At 40.5% G+C, this 16,327-nt stretch overlaps 1 long non-coding RNA gene across 1 annotated transcript in view; it reads right to left on the bottom strand.

The window, feature by feature from the left end:
• The window catches only part of LOC110072041 (uncharacterized), a 96,829-nt gene that overhangs the window by 11,879 nt on the left and 68,623 nt on the right, over positions 1–16,327 (bottom strand). The window lies entirely within an intron of this gene.

The following is a 16,327-nucleotide window of genomic DNA, read 5'->3' as shown; positions in this document are numbered from 1 at the left end:
TTGTGCCCCAAATATGAACAAAATATATAACTCATTATTCCTAAAGGGACAATTTGCCCAAATATGGAGAATTTGGTTTTGCTGCATCCGGACAGGGACACAGACAGAAAGATACTGTCTCGTTTGGCAATGGTTGCATTCCAGTCCATGGAGATGCACAAAAGTAAACTTGCTGATCCATACAAACTATTCAATCATCTCTGCAACTGTCTAAAACTGACCACACGTGTGAACCAGTGAGGTATGGTGGTGAGACAGAGAAGGACCTAGCCTAGGAAAACCAAGTTCAAGTCTTGACACATCAATAAAACCCATTCCTTGGCCCAGCCATAGCCTCCAAAAGCAACCTCGGACAGAGTGTGTTTGTGAATACATTTGCAAGATCAGCAGCATTCCATAGTCGGAGATTTCAGGCCCCAAACCTAAAACTAGGGGGTGGGCTCGTGATGTTGCAGAAGTGGGCTTTTCTAATGTAACAGAAGTGGGGCCGGCACAAGTTCACAAGGTGGCTAGAATTGCTTCTGGATCAGCTGAAGTTGGATATGAAAAGAATCCAGGAAAATGGACCATGAATTCAGGCAAAACCCAGCTAATCAAATTAATATGAGAAAGCAAAACAAAACAAAATACTATTTTTTGGTAGCTGGCCAGGCAGCAAATTGTAGCCAGCAGCTGCGGTGGCTGCATTTCCCACTAGCGCATGAGTGCCACTTTGTCTTAACATTAGGATAGAAATACATGGGGAGCATTTTAGGCTCTACATTGCTGCAAGGGCTTTTGGAAAATGGACAGCTAGCTCAGGGAGTGTTTTATCCTGCACCCTGTGCTGATGCTGGTGGACTGCCAGGGCATATGCATCAAAAAGGCTCATGAATAGCAGAAGTGGTTCTCACCTTCCTGCCTTATCTCCACAATTAGTCCAAGTGCATGCACCTCCCCCAGCTCTCCCCCATGTCTCTACCGTTGTTTCTGGCTTTTTCATGTTTCAATGTTGTACAAGCACAACACACAAAACATCACTTTTAAGCTGAGCCCATCAGAAGGGATGGAGATGGGTGATCGGGTTTAATGGCACATTCCCCACAAAGAATATTTTCTCCCTTCCCTGACATTTCACTTGAGTTTTTGTCTCTGTGCCAGGAGAATAGGAGAAGCGATTCACTGGAGGCTTGTCCAGACTGGTTGTTCTGAGTGTGTGGTGGACCAGGGCTACAAAGGTTCTGTTGAGGTCAGGAGGGAGGAGTGATGTGCCATTGGATGTGCTCCTCATGTCTGAGCAGCAAACGATTCCTTGTAGCCCAATCAGCAGTCCTTTTCTTCACCAATCATCTGAGGGTCAAAAGAAGCTGATTTTTTTTCATTGCTCCTCTCTCCCACTTTCTGTGCTGTTCTGGTTTTTTCCCCATTTCCCCTTTCCCCTTCTTCTCCCCCTATTTTCTCTCTCCTCCCTCAGAATCTGCAGTCAGGACAACACAGGCAGCTGGAGGCTGCTACCTCCAGGCTGAACAATGAGCATGCCAAAAGGAATGCATGCCCTGACGCTGGGCCAGAAAGGTGTGCAACAGCTTTTAAAGTGGAATGTGGACTATTCTAAGTAGAAGCACTTGTGGACAAGGTCTTTTTAAAAAATAATCCAAATAATGCCCTGAGCAATCCATATACCCAGTATGGACAGAGACTGAGACTCTGACTGGTGCCCTGAGATTTGGCAATCATAGGTTTGTGGAGTATGTGGGAAAGGCATGGAGGGGAACCTTGGAGCCATCCTGAGATTCTTGAAGAAGCAGGAGGAGACCATTTAAATGAAATATTTCAACTACTAATTAAGAATTAAGAAAACTACCCTACAGCCTATTCCCCCATTCCTCCTGGTTTCTTCTAGAAGGTTGGTGGTATATGTTTTTATTCATTTTTAGATGCACATTTGTATGTTGTCTGTCCTCAGAAAGTCAGCAAAGTGCAGCTCTGGGGCTGCATGTCACCCTCAAGACTATTTTTTTCTGCCCCCAGCTTTCTCCTGGCCCCTTGCTTTTTCCAGCCAGTAAATTGTCATTACTGGGAGCCAACTCAAAACTCTGGCTTCGCGGCCAGATACTATCCTAAACCATTGAGCTACCCAGCCAACTCTCTTTACAGTGGGCAAAAATAACATTTAGAGCAAACTCTTCACAGAAGATTAAAGTTGCAATCCTACGCACACTTATCCAAGAACTCCTTTTAACCTGATCAGATTTACTTTTGAGTAGACATGCAGAGTATTGATCTTTAAGGTTGACTGCTTTTATTTCAGACTGGTTTATAATTTGCATTTAACATTCATGTTCTGCCCTTTGTTGCAGTTTCCATACTTCAAATAAATGAGTATAGCTGCAGAAGGTTTAATGTGGTAACCTGGCTATGGCTATATTAATTTTCTACAGTTTTTCCCCTTAAGCTGCATTATGAAATTAACAGCTGTTGTGTATGTTGATAGATTTTAGCATATTTTTTAAAACTCATTTCGGCAAACATTCAAGCTCAGGTTTCAGTTATTGTAATTTTTTTTTACATTGAAACTCTTATTTGTGCTGGAAGGCAAGATCAAAGGGTTATCAAGAAGGTTGGAATGAGATTTGATTCCGAATTAAAATTTGTATTAGCAAAAATATGTCTTAGTGTTAGCTCAGATTGAGTCAGAGGGTAACAATTGAACATACCAGGTATGGAAAAACAGAGCTTTAGCTATTATGTTTTGTAACACTGAGTACTCATAAAATACTATTTCTTTTGCTTTTAATATGCATAGTTACATTATATTTACTGAGGCAAAAACTGAATGACCTTTTAAATAATATTTCCAACAAATGTTTAGCTTACTTATTTGTTCTATGAGGCTAGTGATACAACTTCAGTACAATGTTTAATAAAAGTAGATGAGTATCAATTCAAAGACACTTAATAGTTATCAAGGCGATGTTCCCTCCTTTTATTGAACTTCATTAAAGAAGGAGCCAATTAACAACAACAACAACAACAAAACACCTGATGATGGACTTAGTTTAGTTTCCTGATCTACACAGATAATCAATTTTGAAATTATTAGAAAATCATTATACAAACGCTCAATTCTGTGCATGTTCACTTAAAATAAATTGTACCATGTTCACTTGGATTGGGTTGGATCTAGACTAAGCCATAGTTGTGTATGTTATGGGCTATAAAATTGGAACTGACTTATAGCAAACCTAATTGAGTTTTCAAGGTAAGTGATATATAAGGAGAGGATTTAATGGTTCCACCCCACAGTGAGTTACCATGGTTGAGCATGAATTAAAACTCAAGTCCATCATTATGCATTACACAACACTGGATAGCTCTAGTTATACTTAGTCCCTTTGAAAGAAATGGAATACAAGTCAATAATACTCAAAACCCTATTTAACTCTGTGGTTTTATATCTAAGGCCTATAGGAAAAGGACTAGGTGCCTATTTGTGGGGTGGGGGGGAATGCCAGGACTGGACATTAGGTGTATGGTGATAAACTACACTCTGCTCCACAATTACTTATTCAACAATATACCTCTTAGCTTTTGATGTATACCAGACTCTTCCTTTTCATAGCACTATACAAACCAATATGGTGATGGCTATGGAAGCTGTTCTATAAAGTGAAGGGAATCTTATTCTCCTTCTTATATTACGTGGATGCAGTCCAATGATTTTATGCGGCTATGGCGGTTCCAGGAAGATGCAGAGCTCATTTGTCAACCTAGGCCTTTATCGTTTTGTTAATGTATGCATTTCTTTTTGTGTACCAAGGAATATATGCACAGAACTGTCCCTTGAGGGCAGGGATGCCCACATGCAGTCTCCAGGCAACAGTATACACCCTATCAAATTTTGCTTCCCCACAAATTGCAGCTAGTTTTTCTGCTATAAAAGGACCATTCTCCTAAATCTGTGAACAAGTGCCATTGTTCTTTAAAACAAGTTGAGTGCTCTATATCTTGCTTTGACCAGAAATAAGGGATTTAGGACATTCAATTTGAAGTATCAACCATTTCTAAATTAGGGGTGAAAATTAGTTTCCAGTCCCACCCAGAATAGCCCTTCCCTGGTCTATGAAGTGGATGGGGAAAGCATATGGAATTCTGAACCCAGTGCTTAACGTGTGAAACCTTCCCATTTACAATATTTCTTCATGGATTTGGGAACAAATATGTGAAGGCACAGTGAGTCACAAGCTTCATGTTTCTATCAAGAGTCCCCTGCATTCTCCTCATACGGTTGGCAGATTACCCAGTTGGCCAAGTTTTGCCTGGATTTTAGGCAGGCCACTCAGTCGCCACTTAGACCACCAGCTGGCCCTGATTCCAAGAGTTCATTACAAAGAAAAAGTGTGTTTCTAGCTCTACCCCATTTCCCCAAAAATAAGACCTAACTTGAAAATAAACCCTAGTATGATTTTTCAGGATGCTCGTAATATAAGCCCTATCCCCAAAATAAGCCCCAGTTAAGCGAAACCCCACCCTCCTCCATTGTGAAGCAACCAGAAGATGACATGAAACTGTATTGAATAAATGTAGATGGTTGTACCTGAAAAGAAAATCCCCTGAAAATAAGCCTAATGCGGTTTTTGGAGCAAAAAATAATATAAGACCCTGTCTTATTTTCGGGGAAACACAGTAGTAAAATAGGAAATACATTGAAAATATGTAGTCACTGTTTTGACTAACTGTTTTGCAAGAAATAAGTCTGTTTAATTACACTATGGGTGAAGTCATAGTTTGATAGAATGGATAAACCCATATTTCTTGTGGATGAATGCTACAGCTATGAGAAAGTTTCATCCTTTTCCACAATCCATCCTAGCTTCATCCTAGTTCGTTTGTAAACAGCTGAAATCCATTAACATAGCTGACTGCAAAACATACAATAGAAACCAAGGAAGCTACAGGGGTGAATGTTGACTGGGGATCTATGGGAGCTACATTTCAACAAAGAAACATTTTCAGGCTCTGCTATTATGCAACTTAATACATTTCTAGAAAAATCAGGCCCTATTTCATATTCCACAGGATTCTGGGAGCATAGCTCGGAGCTGAGCTTAGCCAGGTGCTAACCCAAGGAAATAAAGAGTTGGGAAACAGAAGCCATGTGGGCAGTGTGTGTGTGTGTGTGAAATATAAACTATTAGCTTCTTCATCTTCTTCTTCCATAAGCTTTCATAAATGTTCTACCAAGTCACTTGAATCTTATACCTCATAAAAATATGTGTAGAAATGTTGAACTAAGTTCTAAAGAGGACAATTGTCCATTTTTGGTTTTAATTTTTTTTAAAAAAGGTCAGAGATCAGATGCTCAAAAGTTCTGGGCATGACAGACACAGTCTCTTGACCTTTAGAAGTTGCCCACTCTGCCACACCCATGCTGATACGCACACATATCTGTCAGACTTGGTCTCCAAGCAATGTATGCTGTGTGAAGGGGTCCCTCCACAGAGGCTGGACTCTAAAGTGAGCATAGAGTCAGACATACACCTGAGTAACTGTCCTAAAGATTAGCACCAACCACATGTCAACTGGGACAAATGCTTTGTATGCACATTAGTTTATTAGAAGGCAGGGCCAGACAATATATTCTTGAGAAATCCTTTTACGTGAGTAGTACCCAAGGGCACATGGCTAGGACTGCAGTCTATGTTCTAAGCATATAAGTAGTACTTGATTTGGACATGTTAATGTTATATACTAGATTTCAGTGATTTGCTTTTCATGGTTTCATTTTGGTGAATGTCCTTCAGTCTTACGATGCCTATCAACATGTCATTTCCTGCTGTCTGGAGATACTAGGGTGTCAACAAAAAGATGGATATAATTTCAAAAGTGACGCCAGTTCTCTTCCTCTCTTTTTACTGAAACTGTCCCCAAGAGGTGCACATGAGCAGACTTAATGTGCCTTGAAAGTCATATAGAGACACTTGAAGTCTCTCTCCATTCTACTTTTCCAAGGACAAGAAGGCTCTCCTGAGCTGAACCATAAAAGAGATAGATTTTGCAAAAACAATAAAATGCCTGCATAAGGTTTAGATACTATTGACTTCAAACTGTCTATAAAGTGATGGCTTGGAACACCATGCTTTTCTCTCTCTTGTGTACAACCTTTGCTGGATTCAGGGTAGACAATCCCAGCTTTCTTAGAGCCTGCTCCCAAACTCTGGAACCCCCTACCAACCAAGGAAAGTGACACACTCCCCTATGGGAGAGCAAGACCTTTTTATTTAGCTATGGCACCTTAGCAGGATTACAGATAAGGGAACCTGAATTGATTTTGTTGTTTTGTTTTTATAGATTCATGTATTACTGTGTTTTCAATTTGTCTTTATGGATGTTTAATGTTTTCAGTGCATTTGTTTGATTTGTTTTTAACACTGTTTAGTTGCCTTGAGTGTCATGTGCTGGCAGAAAATCATGAATATAAACAAGCAAAGAAACCACTGGGGATACAGAATAGGAAGGCAGGGTATTTGTCTTAGACTCCTATCTCTAACTATTCTACTTAGCAGCAGAAACAAATATGAGTTTTTGTAAAATGTTCTGAATAAATACAGATTTACACATCCTAGCATCCCATGTAGTTATACAACAGAAATAAACCAGCTGTGCAAATTGTGTATCAGAGTGGTGAACTAGGGTATTTAAGCAACAACACTATTCAGAAGTGAAATAATTAAGTCAGAAGAGCACCAAAGTGACTTCTCTTGTGTAAAGTGACAACCATATGGGCTTGGGCTGTCCCTATTGCAACCTTAAGAGCTGCATCTACAGCTGGCCTTTAACCATCTGTCCCCATAATCTCAGGTTATGTACACAGAGCCTTGAAACTTTCCTTTTTTCTTTATTACAGCCCTTAGAATCTCCCAGCCCAGCCAGTTTTCTTCTCTTCTGCCTTTCTCTCTTTCCACTGCCATGTTGTCTTCTCCTTCTAGAAGGAAGTGCCATAATTGCTGCTACCTCATCAGCTATAGCAAGAGTTTGCTTCTCTGTCTCTGATAGTACAGGGTAATGTAGGGTAACTGGCAGTGTTGCTGCATCTGTGACATGTGAAGGGGCCCTGCACAACACAGGGGCTGCACTAACCTTTCCACCTAAAACAGGGAGAGAACCTGGGCTGTTGCAGGCAGTAAGGATGTGAAATGTCTCACTGTTACCTCACTTTTGGTTAAGACAGGCTGTGTCTCAACATGGTGTACAGCATTTTGAGGATTTTCCATCTTCCACAGCAGTTCCTACCTCTAGTGCAAAAGTGAGACCATCATAGCTTTTCCTTTTGTTGGGTTTTCTGCATTTTAACAAAAAGTCCCACTGCAAAGCTAATGCTTTTTCTTTTTGTGAAAAAGACACAGTACTTCTATGTTTGCTGGCTCAACCAAGAAGCAACACTTGTAGCATTTTCCAATAATGTGTTTTAAAAAGAAATATGCAAATATAGCCTGAGCCATATGCAAAATATCTCCAAGACCAACAACAAGAAAATTATCTCACCATCTCATTTTGAGGACAATTTTTGAGAAAACATTCAGGAAAAAAGACATACTGAAAGAGTATACATGACCTTTGAAAAATGCACAGATGTCTCGCTACAATTTGCAAAACAGGTCTCCACAGAGACTTCATATTCACTGACACACAGCAAGTAGAATATAAAATGACCTCCTAACATCAAGATTTTATCTCCATAAAACAACGAGGAAGTTTCTAGCAGGGATATTATTGCTCATGGTGGCAGAAGCAATTAGCTTAACAAATACACAATTTAGATACACAATAATTCTTTTCAAACTTTTCTTTCTTGCATTAGGCTACAAATGTGAATTTTGAGTTTTATGACAGAAACAATGCACAATCCTATTAGTTTTATTACAGTAAGGTTTTAATAGTCAATTCTAAGGCAAGGCAAAGCAAAGTGTGTTGCTTATATAGTTCACCATAGCGCTTAAAGCACTCTCTAATTCAGTCAATGAGGAGGAGGAGGAATCAGATAAACCAGAGGTGAGCATAAATTCCGTTGAAGAACAAAGATGGCATGTGAACTTGATTACTGAAATAAAATTAGATTTCTAAACTTTGATTCAAACTTCAGCGGTGCTAAGTAACAGACTGAAGAAAATATATATAGCTGTGCAGCTTCTGGGGTGGAGTGGTAGTTCTTGAATCTGGAAGATCTGGTGGTGGCAACAGCAAAAACCAGCTGTGGTATTCCTGGGAGAAGACAGACTTGGCTACTGTCATATTCTGCTTTGTCAATGAATTACTAGAATGTAACCTGTGGGACTCTGGACTTGCAGTTCATGCAGAACATTTCAGACGGACTGCTTTGGAGAACTTACTATGCACAGACACAGCACTCTGCCTTGTAGCAAATCATACCATTGGTCTATCTAATCCACTACTCTTGATTCCAGGCGATTAGGCAGGATACTTCACCAGCCCTGTCGGAAGATCCTTGGTAATTCGTAGTGATTTCTCTTCCAGATACGAACTGGAATGGACCTTGCTTATCTTCCAAGATCAGACAAGATTGGGCACGCTTAGGTTGGTATATATTTGTTATGTATTTGGATCATGTCATCCATACTTATTTAATCTGCTTTTTTCTTTCTGTTGTGATTATAATTCAAAGTGTCAGTAAGTATCTTAAAAGTCTTATATGGTTTGAGTCTAGAATACTGATACATGCCAGGGCCTACATTTAATGGTAGCCACAACATTTTCCTTCTGTCTGGAGATCCCTACAGTGATACGCATCTTTCCCCTAGGGTATGAGACTTCACATAATTTCTGTCCCATTATTATTATAATCCTTATTACTGTATTTTGCATGATCAGGTTTTTTGTTTGTTTTGGATTTAATTTTTGTTTGTACTAATCAGCTCTCCAAGTCAAAACCCCTTATAATGTTCCACAAAGTATGTAACATATTCTCTTATTATTTATTTTATTTTATTTTATTTTATTTTATTTATTGAGCTTATATGCCACCCATTTAGACATAGTCTACTGTGGGCGGCTCACAAAACGCAGAATAAAAACAATAAATATGAAATTACAATTTACAACATTTATACAAAACAAAGTAGATAAAGACAGAGAAAAAGAGAAAGTTATGTAGTGCTTGGAGGGAAGGCCTGTCTATATCCAGGTCTTGAGTTGGTTTTTGCAAGTGCCCAGCAAGGGGGCCAGATGAATCTTGGGGGGGGGGGGGGAGCATGTTCCAGAGCCTGGCAGCCACTGCCGAGAAGGTCTGGTGTCTTGTTTTTTCTTCCCAGGCCTCCCTCGGCATTAGGCTCCTCAGTCGCCCCTCCTGGCTAGATCAGGTTATACGAGTAGATCTAGGTGGGAGGAGGCGTTCCGCCAAGTATTGAGGTCCTAAACCGTTTAGGGCTTTATATGTGATCATTAGAACTTTGAAACCAACACAGAATCGAATGGGCAGACAATGCAATGCGGCCAGAGTGGGAGTAATATGTTGATGTTTCCTCACCCCACTAAGAAGTCTGGCTGCTGCATTCTGCACCATTTGTGTTTCCGCATTAATCTCAAAGGTAGCCCCATGTAGAGCGCATTGCAGTGGTCTAATCTCAAGATTACGAGCGCATGGACCAAGGTGGGGAGCGCACCAACGTCAAGAAAGGGACGCAGCCGGGCAATCCGCCAAAGATGGAAATAGGCGGTGCGGACCACTGACACCACCTGAGTTTCCATGGTGATGTTTATTGATGGAAAACAACAACCAGTGCAAATGTACAAAAGAACTAAGAATAGCTCTGAACCTAACCTAGTTGGCTCCTCTTTTTAGTGTCAAATTGGATGACAGACTTAGCATCCATTTCCAAGAGGAGCTCACTTGGGTTAAGAAAGATCTTGGCTTGTCATAGTATATGCTTTTCCTTAACCCTGTATCTTGCATTTGACGTGCTTTATGTTGTAGCTGGTCAGCTGAAAGTAAATGTGGGCTTACTATGCAAGTTAGATTGCTGAGGCATGTAGCTGTGTGGAAATCCGGTCATGGGAGAAACAAGAGGCTAATTATGAGGAATATGCATTCCCCTTAATGCCTAGTTTGACCTATAATCATCACGCTATTACTTAATATTTTCTAGATTTATTCAGGCATGATAAAAGCATTTAGACTAACCACACAAGGAGGGGAAGTGCAATAACCTGCCACTCCATCTCTAGTTTCTCTGTCCAATTACTTGTAGAAAGGGAAAATCTGAAGCAGAGAACTTTTGCTGTCCACAAAGGCTTTCTGCTTGTGCTGCAACCACCAATTTTTCAGGTTCCTGTTCGTGTGGATAATTGCCATGGACAGCGGAGACTCCTCTTCAGACCCTTCAAAGTCCACATGTAGAGAGCAACAATATTATGGAGGGGGTAAGGCTAGCACATTTGCTCTCCTTACACAATGAGTAAGCACAATTTAACTCAAGCTTGGACAGGGCTCTTGTCTTCCTCTCATCCCACACTATTCTCTCCTTATGTCTTCTCTCATGCCTTTTAAAAAAAGACTGTCCACCTGTCATTCACCCTGACTCCATGCACCATTTTTCAGTTTCACTCCCCTGCTACTTTTTCTTCCACTCTTCATTCTTCATTTGGAAGCAACCTATGCATTTAAAGCAGAGAGACAGACAGACAAGGTTTCCCCATAGTAAGAAAGACATTTCTTCCATCCTTTTCTCCAGTTGTTAGTTTATAAATTTCACACCCTGCTTTTCTCAAACAATCTAGGTTAGTATTACAATTGTTAAAAGCAATGAAAACAACACAACAATCAGTAACAAGAGTGAAACAAAGCAGAATAATAGATAGCAGCAGCAGCAGCAACAAAGGCAGGTTATAAACAATCTTTTTTTTTTACAGATGTGAAAATGAAAAGGACCTCAACTGACACATAAAAGTAGACTCAAGATTAGACTCTCTGGGAAAACATTCCACACCTAGGGTGCCACAGTGGGAAAGACTTCCACACGTGGTTGCCACATCTCATTACAGATGGCAAGGGACTCATAACAGGGAAGGACTTCTCATATGGAGGACTACTTTGGGGAAATGATGTTTCTTCACATAAGAAGCCTGAACAGGTAAACAGCAATCACAGTTATGTCAAAAATTTTCCTGCTGGTAAGTAACATACACAATAGGTCCTAATACAGCCTGATCGCATTGCTGGAGTGCTTAATTAGCTTTCCCAGTTACCAGTACCAGTATGTTCCTGGTAAAATCTCCAATAAAGTCCACTACCTTCTAAGGCAATCCATTCCCCTGTCTATCAGTGCTTAAAATCAAGAACTTTTTCCTAACATTTAGCTGGCATCTCCTTTCTTATCATTTACATCCATTGCTTCTAGTCATAGCCTCTGGAGGATCTGGATGCAAGCTAGTTCCATTTTCTATCAGTACAACTAAAAACATACTAACGGGGGTATTTGGGTGGCATGTGGTGTTGGGTGGTCCTGTTCTTCAGAAGCTCCATGCTGCTTAAAAGGTGTAAACACTTTGATTTTAATTTTCTTAAGGGGGGAGGGGGGATGCTTGATGACACTGCATTTACTAGCAATTTCTCCAACTATGGATATTATTTTTTCCTGACCCTCTCTGGCGATCACCAGAAATGCCCTCCTGTTCTTATAAAACACGGTTGAGGCTGGGAAAGTGGTAGAGCATCTCCATGCAGTTTCACTAAAAGCTAACCAGGGCAGCTCTTTAAGCACTCACAGAGTATGATCTACTGACTCTCACCAGTTAGGTGGTGGTGATCTGTGCCAGGTGCAGTTTCTGAGCCTTCTTCAAGAGCAACCAGATGTGAAGTGCATTAAAAGTGTTTATTCCCTTGTTATTTCTGGAGCCAGGTGTGTCTTTAATAAACAGTGGAAATTCTCCTCAGTAGCTGAGCAGATGACCTCTTTGGGCAACTTAGAATCCTTCCCCCTCCTTCCCTGTACAAAATGTTCATCTGCATAGCTATTATATTTAAAGCCATTCTTCACGCTCATGCTGCTGAAGACATTGCACATCCTATATGGGTGTGCATCACTAAATTTCTCCCTACCCAGTAATTTCTGCCACATTAATAACCAGCATTTCAGTCAGCTGCAAGTCTATTAAACTGTCCCTTACCCCTCATTCTCTAAGCCTTATTGAGTTTTTCAATTAATTCCACTCTCTCCTAAGATGGTTCTGATAGACCAGGGAGCGGGCTGGTATCCATAAACGTGTAGCAATGCATACTCACTAAGCAGCTTTCAAAATACAGCATGCATAATTTTTCCTCATCTGCTCATGACGTTTTGCATTGCTTTATAAAATGTACAAGATGTTCGTTCAACATTCCTGCAGCACTTTGTCTGTCTCTCCATGCAATCTTATGTTGGGAGGAAGCAAAAAGGGAAGCACAATCAGTAAAACCTTGATGAAACAGTAGGTATTAATGAGGCTATGGACATTTTGAAGATGCACTTGGAATAGGAATAGCAAGAATAAAATGCAATGAACCTAGTTGGGGTGAGGATTAAACCCATATCTGCCCTTGCTACCAGTAATATTGCCTGAATGATATTCAGTCCACATGATCACCACTACAGACAGTGATGCAATGAAGCCTGGGCTCACTGGGTTGAAGCACCAGGACTTTTTAATTAGCCGGAACAAATGTGAGCTCTCTCTCCCAAGATTTCCACACTCCCCCTGAGCTTAGCTCATGAAACAAGACACCCAAGGAGAGGGGGGGATGGAGCATATATAAGAGTAGGTCAGTATTTCAGAAGGCAGATAGGGAGTGAGAGACACATGATATTGTGATGTGTAACACGATAGTAAAAAAAGGGGTAGAGAAGTTAACCCATTACCTTTGTGATTCAATCTTTCATAAAAAATAAAAACACTTAAAAACACATATAAACATTCAACATCTCTTTATTTTTAGTGGTCGTTATCATGTAAGCATTCACTGTGATTACCTGGTCACAGATCAAACAGTTGGGAAGAGGAAGGAAAGAAGGAAATATCTCTTAAAATGTTTCCAGTTTAGGAGCACACAATGTAAAAATAAAAATAAAATAAATAAATCCCAAGGGTGTGGGGAAACACTATACAGTATATCTGTTGAGTTATGACTGTATTTTAGTGTATGTTTTTGTTGTTAAGTATTGTTCATTTTGTTTCAATAATAAAATTGAAAATGAAAAAAAGGAGCATGTCCTGGCAACCTTACCTGAAGGTTTGAATTCTAACAAAAAGCTTAGACAAAGATCTTCTACAGAGGGAAAGGGTACCTGAAGAAAGGGCTCAGAGTGTGTCCCAAGTATGTTGAGACAACAGTGTGAAGAAGCACACTGTATGTCTAACTGGGTAGAAGGTTCGTAAAAAGTGTAGGCTTGCAAAAAGTGGCAGTCTAGTTCAGGGAGAATTGTGGGTGTCACAGGTGGCAAATATTGCAACTGCTACACCCATGAGACTTGACTGCTCAGCTTCCAGAACTTGCTCATTGACACCTCCACGTTACCTGGTTAGCCTTGTTCCGCCCAGATTCTGGGACCATTTACCCAAAATCTCCTCCTGATCATCTGGATCAGTTGATTCCCAAAATCAACTGGTCCCAAAGGAGCTCTGCCTCCCCAACCCTTTCCTGCCATACCTGTGTAACATCATAAAGACTGCCCCTTGGCCTCACGTTTTAGCCCTGAAGTGTCAGGGAATGTGATGCTGCTGACTTGGCAACACTAACCTTATTCCTCATAGTGCAAGCTCACTGCAAGGGGCTACGTGACTGCTCTTTTTCTTTACAGTATTTGTTTGGTGTATTTATATCCTTTCTTTCTTGACAAGAGTTCTAGGCAGCATGCATGGTTCTTCCCATCCTTATTTTATCCTCACCCTATCAAATACCACTACACCACCACATTTTCCTTGCTGATTAGCCGATGAAGCGGAAAAAGTGCTGACTCGTGGAGAAATTCAGTGGGCAGCAGCATTCTCCGAGGACAAGTAATTCTTCTGGCTCTTTGCCTCAGAATAGCTTATACAGTGATTCATCACAGCCAACGTATAGAGATCCAGCAGAATTAATTGACCAGCAGAGGAAGCCTGCTGCATCTCTGTGTGATTGATTGCTTGGGATCTTGACTTGAGCCAAAACCAAAGCAATGAATCATGCAGAGATGCAGCAGGCAAATCCTTCATTGTTTGTTGGCTTGAGCTCAAAGGAGCCTTCATTTAATTAATTAATTTGTTCCTCCCGTCACACATACTTTCTCTCACTGTTCCTGGTACACCTTTTAGGAATTGCTGACCTGGCAAACAGGACTGTGTCTTTCGTCTCTGAGTTTATTTCACATTGGCTACAAGTTCTCCATTTTGGAAACTCTGCAACCAAAAAATGTAATGACAACTCCCAAGGGGGATTAGACAGATTTTGTGAGTGGAGGTCTGTGCATGCTGATATGATTTACCGTGTTTTTCAGTTTATAAGACATCCTCATGTATAAGATCCCCTCCCACTTTTCTAACCCAAAATTTCTTTCTTCGCAAGAAAGTGGAGGGGGAAGGCAGGGATCAAAGCACTTTGATTCCTGTTTTCCCCCTCCACTTTATTGTGAGGAAAGTGCTTTCCCCCTCCATTTTCCTCGCAAGAAAGTGTAGGGGCAAATCAGGGATCAAAACGCTTTGATCCCCCCCCCTTCCTTACTTCCGTGTATAAGATAAGCCTCAATTTTTAGTCTAAATATTTTAGATAAATGTATCATCTTATACACAGATAAATATGGTACTTACTCATACATTTATTACTGTATAGGATTCAAAATATTTATAAGCTACCTTTGATAGTAAATCTCCAGCTGCACACACACAGCAACATTACAAGAAACAGTAAAGAAATGGTAAAAATAATAGAAATAAAAAAAAAACCAAAATTAGCAATTAAACATGGTGCTGTATGCACAATGACATCCCATAACGTCCTCACTCAGTCAGAGAACAAGATAAATCTTTATGGCCCACTTGAAAGCCTGTAATATCTTCCTGGCAGGCACAAATATGGAGTGGGTCCCACAAGTGAAGCAGCACTACCAAGTAGGGCTTTCTCCTTAATCCTGTCAGCCTAGCTGCTTTTACAGGCTAGCATAAAAGGAGAGACCTGCTGATCACAGCAGTTGAGCACCTTGGCTGGGAAATGATATCTCTTCAGATAACTTAGATCCAAATCATTTAAGGGCTTTAAAGGCTGGTTAAACCTGGAAACATTTTGGTGGTCATTTTTTGCAGATCTCATATTTCCACAATCATTAATCTCATCTATTTCCATTCTGTGATCTCTTTTTGGGCATTCCCCTCTTAGGAGTCCTTTGCCAGGAGCAACTGGAATGCATTTTTGGTTAATAAAACTATACTGAGGTGTAAGCAACCCAGTCAGTTTATAGCTCCACACAGGAAGAGAGTGCCTATTTAACTATAATGGGCATAGTGACAATAAAAGCTGCCATTTGAAAGGGCAACTGGTAAGTATGGAGAAGAGAGAAAGAGAAATCAATTGAGGGGAAAAACAAATTAGGACAAGCGTTCAGCTACATGAGCTACTATTTCTAGACATAAATTTTGTAGGCCAGGTAGATTTCCATTGGAAGTGAGTTTCCCGTTTTCCATATAGGGTGGCTCGTAGCACCTGCTGAAATTCCCACTTCTATGCAAGTCTTAAAGCTGCAGAAGACCTGTTCTCTTCTACATCTGCTCATTCTATTTCCAGGTGCAGGGACTACCCAAGACATTTTGCTTTATAAGGCAGAAGAGAAAGCAGCATCCTGACCCATCCATATTAGAGTACTGGAGGCTAGCCAATTGATTTTGGGGCATGAGATTGGCAATCCAACAAGTGCTTCTCCCACTTGGTGGCATTAAAAATGCAACAGTAACAAACAATTTCCAAATTGCTGCCCTTTCAGAGCACTTAGAACCTGTTTCCAAGATGGCTGCTTTATTCAGGGCTGTCCCTATCCAGGGGTCATTCATTACAATTAGCCCCTTATTTGAAACAGAACTCTTTTAAGAGTTCATTTCCTTATTCTAGATTCTAGTTTCTCACCGATGAAAGTTGCACATTAGCTTGCTTTTACTTGGTGACTGGCCGTTAGGACGTAACCACAGTTTCTGCTTGCAAGTAAATTACAGTAGCTTTGAAAGAGACCATTTTGGAGAGGAAAATTGTTTTAGCACCTTCTAACTGCAAAGCTAGTATTTTGCCTAATGTGTCCATTAAGAATAAAGTATTGCTGTTTGAGTGCTGTTCATT

The sequence above is a fragment of the Pogona vitticeps genome, chromosome 2 (assembly GCF_051106095.1).
Source record: "Pogona vitticeps strain Pit_001003342236 chromosome 2, PviZW2.1, whole genome shotgun sequence".
In the NCBI taxonomy this organism is placed as follows: Eukaryota; Metazoa; Chordata; class Lepidosauria; order Squamata; family Agamidae; genus Pogona; species Pogona vitticeps.
Note: the sequence above shows the minus strand (reverse complement) of the source record. Positions and strands in the feature narration are given on the sequence as shown.